Raw genomic sequence first — 21902 nt, forward strand, 5'->3', positions numbered from 1 at the left:
GGCTATGCACAGCTCCCCAGGGACCTGTCACAGTTGGAGCCAGGCGGTTTGCTCCGGCCCTATCACTGAGGACAGATAAAGGAGTGGGGGGGGGGGGTTCTTTGGGAAGACCAGTCCCTTCAGAAGGATCCGGAGCTTCGTAAAGTGCAGGGCCTGAGCGAAGAGGCCACCCTCCGTGGGGTGGAGGGAAGCAGCAGCCACCAGGAGCTCAGACTCACCAGAAGAAGATGTCCAGGGTCCAGGACAAGCCCTGTGTCTGTACAAAGGGCCACGGGAGCCTGAGCACAGGGGGATGAGGGACACCACCATGAGTGAGTCCTCCCCAGCCCAACTGCAGAGCCACAAGCCATGGGTGGCAAAACCCCATACCAAAGAGGGACATCACCTGTGAGAGAGACCCCCCCACACACATACACTGTGGAGGGACCCCACCCTTGGGTGAGCCCCCTCACTGAAGAGGGACATCAACCCCCGGTGAGTGCCCCACCCCAACCTCACTGCAGAGAGTGAGCACCTCCCCCCCCAATGCAGATGGACACTACTCAGGAGTGACCCCCACACTGCAGACAGACATCACTCCTGAGTGACCCCACACACACTGCAGATGAACCCTACTCATGGCGCATCCCCTCCCCCACTGCAGGAGAGACCAGGGGTCTTTCCCGAAATCTGAAGCACTCACCATGTCTCCTTGGCCACAGATTCTGCCACGGAGGTCGGTGCGGGATGGAGGGGCTTTCCTAATCAAACCCAGCCTTCAAAAGTTGGGGATCGTGGGACAAACAAAACAAGGAAGCGCAGTGGCTTGTTTACCCCCCAGGGCTTCTCTGCAGCAGGCCCCCTTATGCAGCTCTCTCCTGCAGGACCATGAACACGGCCTGCTGTGGACAGGAGCGCATTGGTCTTCCTATAAACCAGAAGCCTAGCCCTCACTCACCCTGCAGACCATTCCGACGTATAGTGGCCCCACGGGACACAGCAGACTGCTCCTCGGGGATCCCGAGACAAAGTCCGGGGGGACCTGCTGCCAGAATGTTCCCTCTAGCGTGGTTGCTGGGTTTGTGCCACCAGCACCCCATGCTTAACCCACTGCACCACCAAGAAGCCCTGCTTTCTGCATGTGATTGCTCCTGTTAGATCCAGAGTCAGTTCCAACTCCCAGTGACCCCTCCTTGTACAACGAAGCAAAGCACTGTCCCATCCTGTGATGTCCTCATAATCAGTGTCAGGCATCCACCGGTCACCCCATCTCATTGAGACTCTTCCTCTTTTCACTGACCCCCACTTTACCAGCCACCGGGTCCTTCTCCAGGGCCAGCTCCCTCCTGATAATACGGCCAATAGATGTGCGACTAAGTCTCACTTACTTCTTTCTTCCAAGGCAGATTTGCTCATTACTCCGGTGGTCCATGGTATATTCAATATTCTGGGCAAACGCCTTGATTCAAATGCAGTGATTCTTCTTCATTACCCCTTATTCACTGTCCAGCTTCTACATGCATATGAGATTATTGAAAATACCCTGCCTTAGGTCAGGAACACCTTAATCTGCAAATGATACTTTAACGAGGTCTCCGCTCCGGTTACTAAGGAGAGAGATGTCTCCAGCCTACGCTGACCTGGGCCAGGTCAGAAGCAGTGGGAAGTGGGGCACTGGCTTGTTGGGGACTCTTCAAGTGTGTGACAGGGGTCGTTCTGCACAAGCAGTCCAGCAGGTAGATGAGTGTGGGCCCCAAGTCCTGCATCACAAATCCACCTTCTCCTGCAGGGACCACTTCACTGGGAGATCTGACTGCCCATGACCATGAGCTAGGAAGGTGGAGAGGCCGAGCTTCAAGGGAATGGGTATTGGATGTGCCCAAGGGCAGGACGCCTAGTCCAAGGATGCTCCCTTGTCCCTTAGAATCTGCATCTAAGGTGGAGTCCTTGACCCCTTCTAGCTCCGGGCACTGTTCTCCTGAGAAGAATTCAAAACTGAAGGAAATTACAGTTCTCTTCATTTTTATTGCCTTTTAATTAATATTTTATGTTTGTCTTAAAATATAAATGATAGATGAGAGCTATAGCCCGTGTATTTAATTGATCAGAAATGAAGTCTCTCTGTCCTGGTCGTTTTCCATCCCCCCTGATGTGCAAGGAGGCTGGACCACAAATGGGGAAGGCTGGAGAAGACCCGGCTGGCATTGTGGTGTTGGCGAAGAACGCTGAATGCGCCATGGACTGGGGGAAGAAGGAAGGAATCCGTGCTGGAAGAAGCATAGTCCGAATGCTCCTTCGAAGCATGGCCAGTGGACTGCCTCCCACACTTTGGCCAGGCCATAGGAGACCAGCACCTGAAGAAGGACATCATGCTTGGTCAAGCTCAGCAAAGAGACAGAAATACCCTCACCAAGACCGAGGGATGCCATGGCTGCAACAAGGTTCAAACAGGGCAGCAATGGTGGAGATGGCACAGGAAGAGGCGGCGTTTCATTCCGCTGTACGTGAGGCGGGCACGAGCCAGGGCTGACCACAGCGTCTACCAACACGACCGTCCTGTGGCACCAACTGGAGATCTTTGCTGTTGGAGAATCGGGGGTCACAAGTCAGAACTGAAAGCCAAAATGTGAGACCGTCCCTGTGTAGTTGAAGGGGTGGTGACTGATTTAACACATCCAGACATTTGGGCTACTTAGGAAGATGTGGTTTGGGGGACACTGTTTCTCAACATAGCTCACCATTGGGAGAAAGGTGTAGCAGGCAGCGAGTCCCAAAGACAGGTGTGTAGACTGAGTCAGAGATTCCTCCCTGCCCTTTGTGAAAGCAGGGCCATGGGGCGTCAGGAGCTTGGAGCAGACCTGGGCATACTGCACGTAGGGCCTCGCGGTCCCTGAGCTGAGACAGCCAGTACACACTGTCTATTCTCCTGCTGGTGCTCAGGAGCTCTGGTGATACAATAGCTAGTGTTTAGCAGGCAGCACAAAGGTCGGTGGTTCAAGGCCACCGTAGAAAGATGTGTATGCAGAGTATATATGTGCGTATATTCCGTGGCCACCTGCTTCCATACAGATAGATGGTTCACGAACCCCCAGGGACAGTTGTGCTCTGTCCTATAGGGTGGCTATGAGCCTGGTGGACACAAAGATCGTGGGTGGGTTTCTGCCCAGCCAATCCACTTGGTCTCCTCATTAGAGGGGACATGGAGATGAAAGACTGAAACTGTGGATACCGGGAAAATGGGGATAGAAATCGGAATACCTGGATTGTGAGGCATTTAGAAGCAGCCTTGATGCCATCATAGGCTAGACGTTGGGCTGCGAACCACAAGGTCACTAGTTTGAAGCCACCAGCCAATCCACAGAAGAAAGATGTGGCTGTCTGTCCCGTCAAGATCGACAGCCTCAGAAAGCCGCAGGGGCAGTTCCACCCTGCCCTAGAGGCTCACTCTGAGTGGGCATCGGCTAGAAGGCTGGCAGTTTGGTTTTGGTTGGTTGGGGTGGAAATGCAAGTTCTCAGCAGGGGGTAGAGCCAGGCTGATCCTTGGGCAGCCTCGTTGGCTGAGCTCTGAGTCACTGGTAAGAAGCACTAGGTCCTCTCTGCACTTAGAAGTAGCTAGGGAGACGACGGGGTCTTGGTTCCTCTCCTAAATGTTTGTGCTTGCCCTTTATTTAACAGAGCCCCTCTGCTAGTGCACTGGGTGAAGCGCTAGGCTGCTGACCATAAGGTGGGTAGTTCAACTCCACCAATTTCTCTGAAGGTGAAAGATGAGGCTGTCTGCTTCCACACAGATGTACAGTCTCAGAGACGCCACACAGGCTCGCTGTGAGTCCAGACTGACTCCACAACTGAGGGTAGGTGTTCAGAACAAGGGTTGGGGACTCATCTGGAGGGGTTCCCAGGTGGGCCTCCAGGTGTCCACAGCCCTGATCTGCAATGATTGGCTTTGCCTGTGGAGAGCACCTAGTCCAAGGGAGGCTGCCAAGCCAAGGGGCATCTTAAGATGTCTGGCATCACCAAGCGCATGGTCACCCAACCATGCTAGTGTCCTTCAGTGGCCTGGGGACCAGCAGGCTACTGGTGCCACCAGATGCCCTGCAGGGTTGCTGCAGAGTGCGTCTGCTCTTCTCAGCCAGGAGCCTGCCCACCCTGCACGGCGGGTGGGTGGGGCAAGAACGGAGCAGAAAGGTCCGTTTGTGTGGAAGATCTAGGAGGGAAGAGAAATGTCTTCAAGAAACTCAAGAGCATGTCTACAAAGGCCAGCATCTCACTGCCCCACGCTCCACCAAAGTTACCCACGCAGGAAGCTGCCACCCCTTCATGCCGGGCGGGCACCATAGTGTCCATCTCCCGGGAGGCTCACCAATCCCAGGGCAGGGGGACCCTCCCTCCCAGGAGAATCAGGGGGGGCAAGACAGAGCCGCAGATGTTACCGCACAAAAGGACAGTCTGGCAAAGGCGACGGGTCCACTTCACGAAAAAGCGGAGAGCAGCCGCTCTGTCTTCTGAAGGTCCCAGGGCTTCCCGAGGGACCCACGAGAAATGTGGCCCAAAGCAGGGGGTGACTCACAAAACGGGACAACTGTGGCATGTCCTGGGAGGCTGGGTGCCAGGCCAGGGCTCCACAAACCAGCAGGACACCTGAAGTGGACGGGAGTCAGTGGACATTCCAGACGAAGCCAGACCAGGAAGGAAAGCCTGAGGAACGGAAGAACCAGCCATCAAACCCCTGTGGTCCCGTCACACTCAGTATTGAACAGTGTCACCCTGCGTCTGAACTGTCTCCACGGACGGTCCGGGGATGTTTGCCGGCCCGACAAAGCCCACGAGGACTGTGTGGTTTGACTCTCTGGGAGGCACCTTCCTTCCAAGCTTCTCTCACTAGCGCGTGGAAAAATGCATAGGTTCATCTCGTACAAATAAGAATCGCACTGAAGATGCCATCTCATAATTGTTTTCTCATAGTATATGTTAATTAAAAACCATGTATAAAGATCATCCATTCAGCAGACCCGGATATTCCATTATAGTCACGTGTCCACATTATGAAAGAGGCCACTCGGCTGCAGGACAAGAGGACACACAGGACCTCTGGACACGGGCTTGACTGTCTTCATAGTGTACATCTTGCCCTTTGAGACAGATCGCTAAGCTCCCTGACAGCTTCTGGGAGAGTTAGGTTTTGTGTCAACCTGGCAGGGCTGGAATTCTCAGGGATTAGCAGTTGGGGCTCCCCTTGGTGAGGTCTAACATGCAAACAACTCCAGGGTAGAATGTGCGGTGAGCAGCCAAGTGCTTGGGGGAGAGCAGGGTAAGGGTACTTCTATAGGAAGTTGATTCTGTGCAAAGAGGACCTCTTGCTGATCTGGATTCTGCATCTAGCACATTGACCTACCATGTACCTGCCAACCCTGAGGACTCTCAGCAGCCGGCCACATTGCTGCCAACCTTGGATTCATTAGGCTCCGCAGCTAGGAGCCTGACCCACTGACCTTCGATTCAAACACTCTTGCCTCCAACAGCCTGGTAGTCTTCCTGTTTCCTGGTGTGTTAGCCCCAGTTCCTACTGGAATTAGATAAGCCTACAGCCTAACATCTCGCCAACGAACTTGAACTATATATATAGAGAGAGAATTCTGTAGCCTGACAGATGGATCGATAGATCCCCTACCTGGTGGTATAGCATGCCACACATCGAATTGTTCACTGCAGGATCGGTGGTGCAAACCCACTGGTCGCTCCATAATAGAGACAGGAGGCTGTCTGCTCCGATTGAGATTTACAATCTTGAGACTCAAAGGGGAAGTTCTATCCTGTCCTCTGGGGTCAGTGGGAGTTGAAATCTATTCCATGGCAGTGGGTTTGATATTTTTGGATTGGTTTATAGATAGATATACATTGTAAAAAGGGGTCACTGAATTTGCTTCTCTGGAGAACATAGCCTAACTCAGCTTGTATCGACTGAAACCCCTACTAGCTTCATAAGTATTTTATCTAATCCCTCCCCAGCACAGAGCATGATTCTGGTCTTAATCACCGCTACACAGTCGGACAGAAGTATGATGGAAGAGTGGTGGCTGGCGTGTGTTGACAATTCCATGCCAGGATTGAAGAATTTAGGCTTTGGGTTGGATGTTAGAAACACGCCCAATCTCTGACTAATTATAGCACTTTGGCCAAACTCACTGCCACCCACTCGTGTGACTCATAGCGACCTAAAAGGACGGGTACAACGCGCCCCCCCGGTTTTCCAACACAGTCAGTCTTTATGGGAGTAGAAAGCCTCATCGTTCTCCAATATGCCACCTTCGGTGGCTGAGGCTGTAAATGTTTCCAAGAGCAGACGGTCTCATTTTCTTCCTGTGAGGAGGCTGATGGCTTTGAACTGCCCATCTTGCCACTGCCCCAAAGCTACTGGAACGAATTAGTCCAGCAAGATTACAGAACACAGGACCAAGCCTAGAAACCCACTGCATTTCTACACATTAGCAATCAGAATTTGAAACCTTAAAAAATGTCATTTATAATAACATCCAAATGTGCGATGTGTTAAAAGGGCAGGTCTGACAAACAATGTGTAAAGCGTGTACCTTGAAAACTGCAACACTCAGCTGACATTAGAGGGACTTCAACAAACGGACAGACCCCTGTGTTCATGGGTCAGGGAACGCAGACGGCTAAGGAGCTAATTGCCATGTTGCCAGGTGCGATGGAGCTGGTTCTGACTCATAGCGCCCCCGTGCACTGTCCGGTCCTGCGCCGTCCTCACAATTGTTCCTGTGCTTGGGCCCTTGTTGCAGCCACTGTGTCCATCCATCTCGTTAAGGGCCTTCCTCTCTTTTCACTGCCCCGCCACCTTACCACGCATGCTGTCTATCGCCAGGGACTAGTCTTTCCTCCCACATGCCCGAAGCACGTGAGATCAAGTCTGATCCCCCTGGCCTCTAAGGAGCACTCTGCTCCTACATCTTCCAAGACAGATTTGTTTGCCCTGTTAGCAGCCCGTGGTGTTTTCAGTGTTCTTCACCAGCTCTGCCAAGCGCATAGAAGTACAACAATAACTCCGCGCTTTCAACTACACAAGGGAAACCTGAACTGCTAACCGCATGCCACCGAGTCAATGCCCACTCACGGTGGCCCTGTAGAATGGGGCAGAACCGCCCTGTGGGTTTCTCTGACTGAAACTCTTTGAGGAAGTAAAAAGCGCTCAGTGTTTTCGAAGTGCTGACCCTGAAATCAGCGGCCTGGTGCGTAGCCACTGTACCACCAAAGCCCTTCATAAAAGGGGGAAAATACGTAATGTCTCCTAATTACTCACTGAATTCAACACACACCTAACCAAACTCCCCACCTACTTGTTTTTCCCTTGGAGAAATGAGTCAGCTGGTGTTAACATTGATATGGAGATGCAAAGTATCTAGACAAACCCCTCCCCCCCACACACACACACAAACAACTTTAGGTAAGAAGAGCTAAGTTGAAGGACTCACCTGGCTTGTTTCAAGAGCAGAAAGCCAGAGCCACCCAGAGAGCGCTCTATTGACATAAAGGTTGATAAGTGGGTCGATGCGGTCCGGTAGGGTTCAGAAACAGACCCACACACATTTGGACAGCTAATGTTTGACAAATGTACAGAGATGCACCCTTGGAGAAAGGAGCGTCTTTTTAACAAATGGTGCTGCGATAGTTGGATACTTCTGTGTGCTGTCGAGTCGATCTGGACTCACAGCAACCCGCAGGATGGAGAGGCACGGCCCCAGAGGGGGACTGTCTGGTCAGTTCTTCAAAGCCTAAGCTGCACGGACCAGATGATCCAGCCATCCCTCCCTGGATATTCCATATACCCTGAACAGGAAGGGATACTCAAAACAGCCACCCTGAATGAGCCAACAAGCCAGAACAAACACGGACCCCATGAGCCATGTATGTACATGAGTAAAAACTGCACATGGATGCCCAAGGGCCAAGAGGAGACACGTGGAAAGCTGGGGTGGTGGCGCCAGGAGTGGACAGAGGAGGGTGGAGAGGCTTGAAGCGGGAGACACATGGCTCACGTTCTCGGGTTTGGTGGCGGTTTCACGGGTCAATAAACCCATCCCGTGTCAGCATAGCCCAAAAGCTACGCCTCAGCCACGTGCCACTCCCGCGCTGTCATGATGCCTCAATGGCAAATGCAAAGTGGGGTGGAGGCGGCGTTTCTCGGGCGGGTCCGGTCCTCACTTCTCAGTTTGTTTCCATGGGGACGTGTGTAGGTTTGTGTCTCAGAGGCCAGCCCCGCTGTCCAGCGGCTGTACCATTGTGCCTTTGTACCAGCAGTGGGCGAGCGGTCCGGTTCCCCCGCATCTTTGCCAACACTTGGCGCTGTTGGCCGTTCGCATTCTAGCCAAGTCAGAACTCACCTTGTCAGCACTCATCTACAATCAGCACATTTCAGCCCACACAGTTCTCTTTCTCAGGAGCAGTAGTTCACTCCTGAGGTGCCCCAGATCATACATGGTGGTCATGGTGTGCGAGGACTGGACTCCCCACTCGGGGAGACCCCACAGACAGAGGAGGGAGATTCTGGGGGCGTTTCAAGGCCAGCATCTCTACAGGAGTAGATGGCCTGGCTCTTTCCCTTGCTGAGCTGCTGGTGGGTTGGAGCAAGACCTTTGATCACAGCCATGTGCCCCGGGGTTCTCAAGGCTTCTGATGAGACGACGTCTTAGAAATGGCACATGCCTCCTCACGCACGTGTCATGTATTCAACAGAGGCGGACTGTGACTTGGGCGTGGTCACGCACCACAGTGACAGACATGCTTTTATGTCGGAAGGCAAACGGCATGAACCATTCGACAGAAAGCATGCCAGGTGCTGTATCTGGGGGTTCTCGCTGGGTAGTGTCAAAATAAAGATAAGGGAGAAAACAAATGCTTCCACGAAATTCACTGCACACTCTGCCATCGCACACAGGCAGGGAGGGAGGGTGAACTGCAGACAAGGAGACCCTGGGCTGGTCACAGGGTAGCAGCCACGGCCAGAGACCCTCACTTTGACAGGTGCAGAGGGGCCTATGGCCCGAGTGCTGGGCTGAACTTCAGATCTGACGAGGCAGGTGCAAGCATGTGCAGACTCACACAGGAGTGAGCGAGTGGGCGTGGATGGGGCCGGTGCAGGTACCGATTCGATTCACTTATTTTTTTAATCGTTTTATTAGGGGCTGATACAACTCATCACAATCCATACATACATAAATTGTGTAATGCACATTTGTACATTCATTACTCTCATCATTCTGAAAATATTTGCTCTCCACTTAAGGCCCTGGCATCAGGTCCTCATTTTTCCCCTCCCTCCCAGTTCCCCCCTCCCTCATGAACCCTTGATAATTTACAAATTATTATTTTGTCATATCTTGCCCTGTCCGACATCGCCCTTCAACCACTTTTCTGTTGTCTATCCCCCAGAGAGGAGGTCACATGTAGATCCTTGTAATCAGTTCCCCCTTTCCAACCCACCCTTCCTCTACCCTCCCAGTATCGCCACTCACACCACATGTCCTGAAGGTATCATCCGCCCTGGATTTCCTGTGTTTCCAGTTCCTATCTGTACCAGTGTACATCCTCTGGTCTAGCCAGACTTGCAAGGTAGAATTGGGATCATGATAGTGGGGGTAGGTGGGAGGGAAAGTTGTGTTTTTCATCGTTGCTACATCACACACTGACTGGCTCGTCTCCTCCCTGAGACCCTTCTGTAAGGGGATGTCCAGTGGTCTACAAATGGGCTTTGGGTCTCTACTCCGCACTTCCCCCACTCATTCACTATGGTAAGATTTTTTGTTCTCATGATGCCTGATACCTGATCCCTTCAACACCTCGTGATCGCACAAGCTGGTGTGCTTCTTCCATGTGGGCTTTGTTGCTTCTGAGCTAGATGGTCACTTGTTTACCTTCAAGCCTTTAAGACCCCAGATGCTATATCTTTTGATAGCTGGGCACATTTGCTTATACACCAATTTGTCTTCAGTGACCGTGTCATGGAGGTGAGCACGCAACGATATGATTTTTTGTTCTTTGATGCCTGATACCTGGTCTCTTCGGCTCCTTGTTATGCAGGTGCTTTGTCAAGCTGGAAAGTTCAGTCAAATGCTGTCAGTCCCACAGCCATTCCAGACCTGGCCACTGCATCAGGAGCTGTTGCTTTGGTGACGTGGCTACTTGGAAATCCAGGGGGTGGGAGCATGCATGTGAGGCTGAGTGGCCCTCCTTGCACATCTGTCATGTCCTGAGTCCAGCAACCTGCACCCAGGTCACTATGAGCCTGGGCCAGCTGGCCCCGCCTAGCTCTCTTGTGAAGAGGCCTTCTCTGCTCCTTCACTCTGCATCCTCGCCATTCTTGACAGCAGGTGAGTTTCTGAAATTCCGGACAGTACCTGGGAGCAGGTCCACTCTACCTTGGTCAGGGCTGCCCAGGGTGCTCAGAGGCCTCTGTCCCTCCAAAGATGTGTGCATGTGGGACCCCAGGTGCCAGGATCGGCTGACCACACCACGGTGATCGCTATTCAAAACCAGGATTTCTTCCATCATTCTGACACTTCTGCCCGCCAGCCCGCAGGGACACACAGCTCTCCGCTGCCCACTGCTAGCCTCTCTGGTTCTATTTCAAGAGAGGTGGCCCCAGAGATGTTCTCTGCAGGGGACGGGCAGGTCTCCCTTCCCTCCCCGGTCTCTCCAGAGTGGAAACGGATTCATAGCAGGTCCTCTGCATTGGGCGTTGGCTCTTCAAAGACGCCCAAGACACAGTTGGGAATGAAGAGCCACCACTGCAAGTTTTCCTTGTGGACGCAGAGGGGAACAGCCTAGGGCTGACCCTCCTGAGGAGGCGTCCCTGCTAATGGGTGCTCCTGAGCATTGCACGCAGGCGGGGGTCTCATCAGAGGGCGGCGACCTCTCTCCCTATTAGGTGGCGATCCTCCTGCCAGAAGCAGTGGCTCGAAAGGCCCGGGCCGAGCCAGGCATGGTAGTCCATTAACGGCCTGCGGCTCCTACCATAATGACCTACTAACCCACCCGGGTGCTGTTCTCCCATTTTGCTGTCCCCTGGGAAGCCACTGTCACACTGTTATCTACTGCCTGCTTCCCTATCAGAGGAGAGGAAGAAGCAGAGCGGCACTGGATGGTCGAATCAGCTCTGCAGTTCACTGCACACAGGCCCCGGTAACTGGAGGAACAATAGATTTATAAGTTTATCCTACATTAAACCAAACATGCCTGGCTGCACTGTAAATTACTAAATAATAAACCAGGTGGTGTAAGAGCCTGACTTGGACAGAATATAAAAATCTATCAACCTGTAAAATGCAATAACCATAAATGTGCTACCGGGTTAATGCCTCAGGTAAACCAGCCGGCACCGGGACTCAGGTGTCCCTGGGAAGCTGGTCACAGGGGTGGCCTCCTTGCCCCCGGGGCGCACCCCGTCTGTAGGGGAGGTTGAGGACTGAGGGAGGACACTTGAGCCCAAGTGGCCGCTTTCCACATCACCTGTGATTTCTCTGCAGCTGTTGCCACGCCTCTGGGGCAGGACCCTTCCCGGAGGCTGCAGGGCCCAGTACAGGTGGCCTCCTGCACAGAGGTCACCTTCCGGTGAGCTCAGGACGCACACCAGGCAGGGAGCAGGCAGCCGGGCGCAGCCTGCGGAGAGGATTCGCCTTCCTCTCGAAGACCAGCTTTTAACACCCTGGGCTGCGCCAGTCAAAGCCCTCTCCTAAAGTCCACTGCAAACGGGGACCGGTCCCTTCTGCCCCAGCTTCCCTCGCCAGCACCCCACCCCCGGGAAGAGAGGCGGTGGGCATGGAAAGCCAATTAATTGTACTCCGTGAAAGATTTCAGCGTGACCCCATGCACGATGATTCCAAAACATACAGGGCTAATTAATTCCTTTGCAAGGGATTTTTTTTTTCACTAAGCAAGGCAGGTTAAGTTTATATGATTTGCAAACAGTGTTTACACTCGTAGATGTGCAACTAATTGCTACACGGCTTGACATCGTTACCGGGAAGGCTGGGGAGGCAGACGCTTTAATGAGGGGGTGTTTCCAAGCTCACCACCTGATTACCGCCATAGAGCCCTCCTCGCACACCACACGAGGTCAGCGATGGCATCTTGCCCTCCACCCGCCAAATGAGAGTGGGAAAGGGACGCCTCTGGACACGGGGAGCCCAGGCCACCCCTCTGCTTAGGCAGCAGGGACTTTATCTCTTCTGGCCCTGGGTATCCAAGGTACCAGGAGGTGTGGCATCTGAGTGTAGCCCTGTCGTCAGGAGACGCCGAGAACCGCCCCACAGAGTGGCCACCGTCGGGCCAGCACAGCCCAGGAGTCTACATCAACATCGCTGATGAATCACGTTTCTTATCCACACAAGCCTCCCTGGATTTGTTTCTCTAGTCTACCTGGACTAACACAGGGCCGAAGCAGCAGGGATGCCTGGTGAAGAGGGTACCTCCAGGTATTGGAAGGAGCAAGTGGTCTACAGCCTCCATGTCTACCTGGTGGTCACCTTGTTCCTCTGTGCCTTCTTCACTCAGCAGGTGCCTCTCTCTGTAGGCACTTCCTGGCATGGTCCGTGGAGGGTGGTCCCTGGGAGCCTGTGTCTAGGATGCCAGGTAACCCAGGCTATGCTCATATGGGCATCCAATGCTGGGCTACTCTCACATGCTGGGAGCAGGGGAGGGCAGGGCATGGAGAGCCTCTGACCTGTGGTTTGAGACCTTAGGCATTGCCAGGAGACATGTCCTGAGCCACACACAGTCCTTGTGTCCCTAACTGGCCTCGAGGTACGCCATTCTCTGCCAGCTTCCTCCTCATCCCTGCACAATCTAACCCTCTCCTGAAACGTCAGAGGATCCTCTCCACTCCCATTAGGGTACTGTGCTACGCTGGGTAGGGCATGCCCACGACTTCAGGCCCTGTCCCCCAAGTCCCACAGGCTTAAAGAGGGGCTCATGCTTGCAGGACGCTGGGGTCAGCTCCCTACACCTCTCTCTGGACTTTGTCAGATGCCATTTCCTGGCTGTGACACCCCAGATTCCTCTTGTTCTCCCCATCTTCAGCGTCAGTAGAGAGCCTTTTCCACATGCTGGGTGTTTGCATGGGCCATGAAGGTGGAGTTTATCAGGAAGAAATGGGTCTGAGTCACTCTCCAAAATGAATGAGGCCACAAAGCCCTGGGGGGAACCACAAGGCTGTATCTTATCTAGACTCACTCCTCAGATAAGCATTACTTATTCCATGCAAACAGATTGCATGTGTGAGGCTCAGCAGGATGACCCAGAACTGTACCTGAGCATCTGCACCACACCACAAGGTCAAGGGCCAAACTCCAGAGCTATGTCGCACCAACCCAGGGGCCATGGAAATCGCATATGTCCAAGACCTCATGGTTCCAAGGGCATCCCTGTCCTTGACCTGGGGCCCAGCCCTGCTCCATCAGCATAGCGGAAGCCAGGTCGTCACTCTATTCCCACGAGGCTCTTGACCCTAAAACACAGAAAGCTCCCCCTGGACTGTCTTGCACATAGGGCCATTCATCTATTAGAATGGCCCTAAGAGCCCATTTGGTGACACAGTGAAGGCCACGGCTGTGTGTGACCCTCTGTCCTCAGCTGGGCTCCTGTGAGCTGCAGGAGGTGTGCAGACGGGCAGCACCCACAGGGCTAAGCCACTGTCCCTTGTAGATCCGCTTGTCGGGCATGTAAACCTTTTTCCTGGGCATCATCTTGGCCAGAATGGAATCCGAAGTCCTTGTCTAAACCAAGCATTCACTAGGGCAGACGGACCAGTCATGAGTGGATTAGCCCAGCAATCTTGAGCTGAAAAGAAAGCAGTCGATCGAGTCCCCCACCCCCATTCTGGGGCACAGGGTTCTGCAGAACCCACAAGGTCCTGGGAGGGACCCCAGAAGCTGGGCAAAAGAAGGGGAGAAGAGAAATCCCAGGAGTCACGCTTCACTGTGAACACACAGGCATGCCCGGGATCCCCCAGGGCTGGTGTTGGGACACACGGGAATGTTTCCATGCCAAGTGCAGGGTGTCCACTGCCATCAAAGGAACCCACAGCTGGTCCTGTCCCAAACCTGGAGACCACATCTGCGTGGGCTTCGGCCACCTCGCCGGTGACCGTCTAAGGGCTTCATGGCCAACTGTGTGCTCAGTTCCTGCCTTCCTGGGGTGCACCCGGTGACACTGCTGAAATCATTAGCGAGGCTTTTAACGCACTGTGACTCGGGAGACAGGCATGTTGAGGGCTGTCATCACCAAGATGCCTTCTGCCAGCGCAGCGCCTCCTCAGCCTGACGGGAGGAAACTCATACTTCACCGAGGAGGAAATTACTTTGGTTATGTATCATTCAAATCCTTAAGGGTTATTGGCTAATTAGGAGCACAGTCATGTAAATTTGCCTTGTGTCAGGTCTTCAGGAGCAGTAAAATAACATCATTAGGCCGGGAACAGAGCAACTCACAGAAGCGATTCTTCCTGGGAACGCCTGACGTGGCGCAGTCCACCCTGCAGCCTGGCACCCAGATAAGGTAGGCATGCACTGCAGGGCCCAAAGACAACCCCAGCTGCAGGAGAGGAGCCCCAGGGGCGTGGCTTCAATGTGTGCGGGAGAACAAAGGCAGGCTGAAGGCCTTCCCACAGCCTGAGTCCAAACCAAGGAACTTCTGGAAGAGGCAAGACGGTCTAGGCAGTCAGGAGAGCTGCACGTGCCGAGAATCCGGGCAGGAGGGGTGAGGGATGGTCAGGGGCACCACAGGGCTTCTGGGGGCAGGGGCAGTATTGTGCAAGACACTGACGTAGTAAACGTGTGTCATACCCAACGCCCACAGCACTTACCGACACAAAGACTGAAGAAACCCATGGGCCCGCATGGGCCCACCAGTCCCAACCAGTGGTGCCCATTGGGGTGCCAGTGTCCAGGGAGTGGAAGGTTTGACAACACTGTACTTCTGAACAATTTCCCTGAAAAATCAAAACATTCACAAGAAACCGTGCCTCCACGGTGAAGCGTTGCTTTTCTGCACAAAGGTTTCCATCAGAAAGTTCTACAACACAAGAATGCCCTTAGAAGACCCTGGCTGAGGTCGTTTCATTTGGAAAATAAATAAGTACATACATACATGGCAGGGTTCGCCTTCCAATACACACAGCAAAGAACAGGAACTTGCTAGAACAAGGAATGCTGATAAAATGAGAAAACAGGGTTTTTCAGTGGTCTCCCCCAGTTTGGAGTTCTCTGTGACCTCGTTACATCGCACGAGGACACACCACTGGGGGCCTCCAGCTGAGATGGTCACCACCCACAGCCCATTGCCCGGTCCTTCTCCCAGTGCCGTGGGACAGCAGGAATGGAAGGGAGGGAGTCAGATAAAGGAAGGGAGAAAGCGAAAATGATCAACTGGGTGGGCACCAAAGACCCAGAGTCGGGGCTGAGGATGTCCAGAGAAGGAAGAGTGGAGAAGGGCACTTGGAAAGCAAACAACGGGAGTGGGAGCAGAGGCCGGTCCTGGGGGACGTGGGGTTCGCTTCCACAGGTGGCTCCCAGAGAGGTGTTGAGCGAGCCTGCTTTGAAATCTGGTCCGGAGAGTTAGCTACAGCAGCCAGAAACCCATCAGTCCCCGTCCAGCAGCCTCTGCTCTTCATAACCAGTGGCCCCAGCCACGGCCATGCCACGAGGCCAGCTTGCCAAGAGCAAAGCTGCTAAGAAGGGTTTTAAGTGCTCCTCTCACACACTCTTCAGAAAGCTGGAAGCCCCCAGGGTCCCCCATTTGGGGGGTGCAGTGTCTGGGGACTTGGCAGGTCCTGTGGATGAGACCGGTATCCTTTTACATTTCAGGATTCATCAGTTGCCGCTCTGCCTCCTGGGCCGTGAGAAATGGGCAGTGGAGGAAGCAGGGAGAGGGGCCACTCGGACGCCCCACTAAAGCCATACCCAAGAGGGCCGTGACTGCCTTCTGCAGGGACTGGCTCCGTCTGCCCTCGTGTTGTCAGGTTGACAAGAGGAGGAAAAAAATTAACCAAAAGCCAAATCAAATAAATGTGCAACTCATAAATTCTCCAGCTAAAAATTTGCCCCTGAGGGACAGCCCGCCTGCGGGGAGGCCTCCTCCAGGCCGGCCTCATAAAGAGATGATACGTGAAGCCTCCACAGCACCCAGAGGCTGGCCTGGACCGGCTGAGCCGCCACCGCCGCCTCTTGTTAAGGAATCTATGTCCGTCATCACTGGGCAAGGAGGCTGCTCCCCGCGGGGGGGTGGGGGGGGGGGGTGGGATGTCAGCATGGCCAGGGCCCCAGGGTTGCTTAGCAACACGGGCCAGGACCAGGGCCTCCTTGTGCCCCTCCCTGCCCTGGCTCCGGGATACAGGAGGCGTGTCTGCCATAGATGTGGGGGACAGCGGTGGGTGGGAGGGGACCCTCAGTGGGTGCACACATGGTCAACACCTAGAGGCACCTAACCCCTTCCTGTGTGACACCATTCCTGATGAGGCGGGTTCTGCTGTGTGGGTCTGGCTGCTCCCAAACTCTCAGCCCAGAGCAGTGGTCAGTCTCCAGCAGGCCCAGCAGCCCGCTGACTGCACAGGCCTTTCCTCGGGTGAGAAAGAGTCCAGTGAGCGGCCCCCATCGTCTGCTGGAGGTGAGATGAGCTAGGTTGCAGCGGTGCCTGCACAAGTCCCTAAATGAGGCCAGGAGGAACCTCGGAGGAAGCGCAGGCTGGCCGGAGAGGACTGTGTTTAGAATGAGAATGGCCGGTCAGCGTCCTTCCTTGTGAGCCACGTGCGCTCCACACTCCAGTCACCGGGTGGCTCTCCTTCGGGAGTGACGAAAGAGTCCACGTGGAGAGTGACGGACGCCCACTCGAGCCCCGAGAGCCTCTCTTTCTGTTCTCCTTCCGACTGGTTTCTGCAGTGGCCCCTTGAGTGCTGCTGGCCTGGTCCCTGCGTCTGAGTCTCTCTCTCTCTCTCTCTCTCTCTCTCTCTCTCTCTCTCTCTCTCCCTCCCTCTCCCTCTCCCTCTCCCTCTCCCTCTCCCTCTCCCTCTCCCTCTCTCTCATCACCTCCTTGGGCTGCAGGGCCCTTGCTCTAACACCCAGCAGCGGGCCAATCAATCAACTCCAGGGAAAGTGAAGCCTGCCGGCCGTCACCCCTCCCCCCACATGGAGCCCATAAAATGGTGTCAGGGGGTCTCCCATCAGGAGAATCCATCAGGAAGCCCTTCCCTGCTCTGCGCAAGCACCTCTGACCAGGAACCCCGTGCTATGTGCAGAGCTCCGGGGCTTTCTCGCTCTTATCAGAGCCAGGGGCTAGGGGTCAGCGGAGCCCTGGGGTCAGAGAGTGTCACTCAAAACTAGACCCAAGACCGGACAGTGCTCTTGAGTAGCGTCTCCTATAGCAGGGGGAACAAAGAGCTGGGGCGGGGGAGATCGAGAGGAGCACTTCCCCTGAGCTGCAAGGCCCTGCAGGGCCCAGCAATGGGGGGGGGGGGGGCAGGAGGAGCAGCATAGTGACACTCCAGTGACCTGGTGGAAGCCTCCCATTGGCCCCTGCAGAGCAGTGGAGTCTCCAAAGTCTCTGAGGCCAAGGGAAGCTGAGAGGAGTAGCCTATGGAAGACTGCCGGGGCCGGGCCACATGGACGTGGTAGGAGGAAGGAGACTCGCTGGCCACTCCGCAGGGAGGGCTGCCATGGTTGAGGAAGACAGATAGGGGTTTCCGTTGCTGGGAACTAAAATGAGGCCCCCAGAATGGCCAGGAGAAAGCAAGCCTTTGTGAGGCGCCAAAGAGAGGAACTGGGAAAATCAACTCTAGTCCCTTGCAGCCAGAAGATGCCTGGGCCAGACCCTGTGGGGTTCATCATGGTGACAGAGGGCAGAAGGCAAAGGGCAGAGGGTACCCACAGCCCCAGTGTCAGGCCTGAAGCCAGGTCCAAGGCCATAGCACCATGGAGGCCCGCCCCTCTACCCCTCAACAGCTGCCATCTTGCTACATGGCTCCTGGCCTGGCCCCTGGCCCCACACACCTTCCTGCCAAGGCAGTCAAAGAGTACTGTGGCCCCAGGGCCAGCATGCCAGCCCAGCTTCCCCTAGGCCCAATCTACTCATCCCTCCAGCGTTCCCCATGCCCAGGACACCAGTCCAGCTTCAGACAGCGCCTGTGGCTTATGGGGAAGAGGACGTACCTTGACCGCCGAGGACACAGAGTCAAAACCAGCCCTTCACCACGGCCTCCAAGGAGTGGCTAGTGGTTTCGAACTGCTGATCTCGGGGTTAGCAGTCAAGCTTGTAATCACTGTGCCACCAGGGCTCCTGTGGCTCGCCTCGTGAAGACAAACCTTAGTTCTTCACCCTTTCTCCCCCACTGGGAGAGAAGTACTGAAGTACTTCCCCCCACTGTGGACAGGGGTCCCTAACTAGAACTAGGACATGGCCTCATTGCCCCTCATCATGGGCACAGGAAACTGTCGCCGAGCTAGAAGGGACTTGGGGAACATCACCGGGAGCTGGCCCTGCACTCTTGGTTTAAAACGAGAACCAAGCCCTGCCAAGTGGTGAGCCACGGAGCTGACCAGGGGCAGCTTCTCGCGGGAGACCGCTGTCGGGGTGTTTCCTGTCCTTCCTCCCATGGCCCGGTGATGGGGACCCACGTTTCTACACATCGCCAGTCTACCAGCGAAGCGGTGGAGAGGGTGGCCCCTAAATTGCTTTAGATGGGAAATCACTCTAGGAGAGGAAAGGGCTCCTGAGGCACAGGTCTTACGCTTGTTTCTGTGTTCAGGGCCTTGGGGGCCTCTGCCACCAAGGCTCGGCCTGGGGTTTCTTTCCCCACACGTGACTCACTCAAGTCAAAAACGGTCCCCAGAGGCTTCTCTTTCTCTAACCCCTCTCCCAGTTTACCATGCTTCACGATCTAAATTGCCCGTGGGGTGTGGGGCGGGGGGCGGTGAGGCTGGGCCCTCCCACAACCAAGCACCCACCAAGCCCTCGTGACCCAGATTCCTCTCCCGCTGCGGGCGAAGCTGGGTGGTGACCCAAGGGTGAATGAATACACAGCCGGGTGAGCGAAGCTTGAAGGCCAGCTGCTTTCCTTTGGGCTGGTTCTCCTCTGGAGTAGACATAACATAGAGACGAAAGAAAGACCTCAGAAGAAATGATCCAGCAAGACGCAGAGGGGCGGTCTGGGTTTGTCCCGGATACTTTAATCCCCGGTAGGTTGGCTAAGCTCTAGAAGGGAGGACGTGTGCTCGGAGACTTGGCGAAAAGGCATTTCGTTGAAAGCTCTGCTCTCTGAAAGATATGGCCGAGAACGTGATCCAGGGCCTGGCACACACACCTGGGTTCTAGAACCTGCTCTACCAGGGACTTGACAGTCACTAGTCTTGCAGGCTGGGTTGGATTGTGTCCGCACAGGACCTCAGAACCTGACTGTACTTGGAAATGCGGTCTTCTCGGATGGGCTCACAGACCTTAAAGTCGGTTCTGACTCACAGTAGCCCCAGGCACAGTAGGAGGAAACACCACCCAGTCCTGAACCGTCCCCCACATGTGTGAGCCCATCCATGCCACCACTGTGTCAGTCGAGGGCCTTCCTCTGTTTCACGGCCCCTCTACCTTACAAAGCACCATGCCTTTTCCAAGGACCGGTCTCTCCTGATCACATGTCCAAAACACGAGATGAGTCTCGCCATCCTCGCCTCAGAGGAGCATTCCGGCTGTACTTCTCCCAAGGCAGATCTATTGGTCCTTGTGGCCGTCCCCGGTACTCTCAGTATTCTTCACCAGCGGCATGACCCAAAGGTATCCATCCTTCTCCTCATCCAATTTCCTCATCCAATGTGGTTGGACGTGACTGAACATACGGTGGCTTGGGCCACACAGGATTAGAGGTCTAAACCCAAGGACCAGTGTCCTTACCATAGGACCAGAGCCCCATTCATACAGACACAGCGAGAGGGTCGTGCAGCAATGGAGACAGAGACCGGAGTGATGGAGCTCTGAGCCCAGAAACTCAAAACACTGGGCAACAGCGGGGCAGGGGAAGGCCACAGAGAGGTCCCTCCACCAGAGCCTGGGACCCTCTGACCACTGACGGCTCCATCTCTGGGCTGTGAGAATCCATCCCTGATGCTTGGAAAGAGCAACTATCTCTGAATCTGGCCAACCTTTTCCAATGCAGCGTTTGCAGAATTACCCATTTGGGGGGTTGCAAGAAAGGTCCTTCAAGGCGGATGGGGGTTTGACCGCGTTGAGTTTCCCATGAGGTCCTCAAAGAGCGTTGGGAGAAATTCTGTCCCCTTCCATTGCACTGTTCCATGAACCTGTGGAAGACGCCTGGCGTGGCCTCACCGTGGGCCGGAACATTAGGACGATGTACGCACAGTGAAGAGAAATGTGAAGACATACTGGAGCCGATTGAGAACGCTCGTCTGCGGAGGGCTGATGGCAGTTGGAGGCCGGCGATAACTGACAGGCTCAACTTCCAACTTTTCCTGGTCTTTGAGCAGAGGCGCTAAAATATTCACGCTCCGGTGTGCTAGCAGAGAGCCTCTTCAACATACATTTTACTAACACAATCAATGAATTTAGCCAAGATGTGTTTAAGAAGGGAGTATTTGAGGATTAGGAGGCGGTTTTAGGAATGAAATGGAGGATAAGCTGACAAATCTATCAGAAATAAGATCAACAACTTAAAATTTAAAGCAATCTTGAGCATATATTTGAACTTGGATATGCAGAGATGGTGAGCAAGTCCCTGAGGTTCAGCTGTACACTTGGCGGATCAACAGCCCTATAGACAGTTAAATTACTCAGAAAGCCAGGGAATTTATCAAACATGAATTTCAAAGTGGATTCCGGCCTCCAGGAAAAGATGGCAGCACCCGTAATGTACACACAAACTAAAGGTTGCCTGTGAGCCCTTCCCACGATTTATCTCCGACCGCAGACCGGCTAGAGAGTTTCCATTTCGCAGAAAGTGGGAGAGCATCCCCTCCGTGGAGGAAATGGGGGTTCAAGTTGTGTGGAACTGCTCACTAATCTTTGAAAGGGGACCTGGCGGCCTGGCAGGCCCCACACAAAGGAATCGTTTGTGCCAGTTCACGCCTCCCGGTGCATTATTTATGGCCAAGTCCAATTTGAGAGTGTTAACATGAAATAGGTTTCACACGTGGAGGAAATTCACACAAACCCATCATATATTATGAATGAAAATTATAACCACTCTGCTCAAATTTGTTAAAGCGATGGGCTGGGGGAATGAGGCATGCGCTCGTCCTCAAGAACGCAGGCAATATTTAGCTCATAGCCTCAATATTTATTTTATTGATCTACAGAAATGTTAACTTCATCTACTGCTGACAGATAATTCATCAAAAAATGCTTTAAATAACGAATATTCCATAGCTAAGTTGGCTCAGGAAATTAGTCACTGGCCTTTGGGTTTCAGGACTTGAGCCTGAGCTTTCCCCCAAGGAGAGAGGTCTCACATCCTTCTGGGGAGTCGGGCACTGTGGGCTCGGCCAGGCTGGGGGTTGGGGAGGGGGTTGCTGCAGGGGTGATTACAAAGCGCCTGCACTCTAGTTGTTCCCACCGTCACTCCTCACCACTCACCTCCCAAGTAAAGTCGATTTCTAAATGAAAACTCACGGAGTCGATTCTGACTCACGGCAGGACAACTGCCCCTGTGGGATCCCGAGGCTGTAAAGATTTCCGGGAGTAGAAAGCCTCGCCTTTCTCTGGTGGAACGGAGCGGCTGGTGGTTTCAAACTGCTGGTCTTGTGGCTCGCCACTATGCCACCAGCATGCCCACACTAAACAAGGAAGGACTCCAGTGTCTGAGCCCTGGTGGCGTAGTGGCTATGCATGAGGTTGCTAACTGCAAGGTCAGCAGGTTGAAA

This window comes from Tenrec ecaudatus, chromosome 16 (genome assembly GCF_050624435.1).
Source record: "Tenrec ecaudatus isolate mTenEca1 chromosome 16, mTenEca1.hap1, whole genome shotgun sequence".
Lineage (NCBI taxonomy): Eukaryota > Metazoa > Chordata > Mammalia > Afrosoricida > Tenrecidae > Tenrec > Tenrec ecaudatus.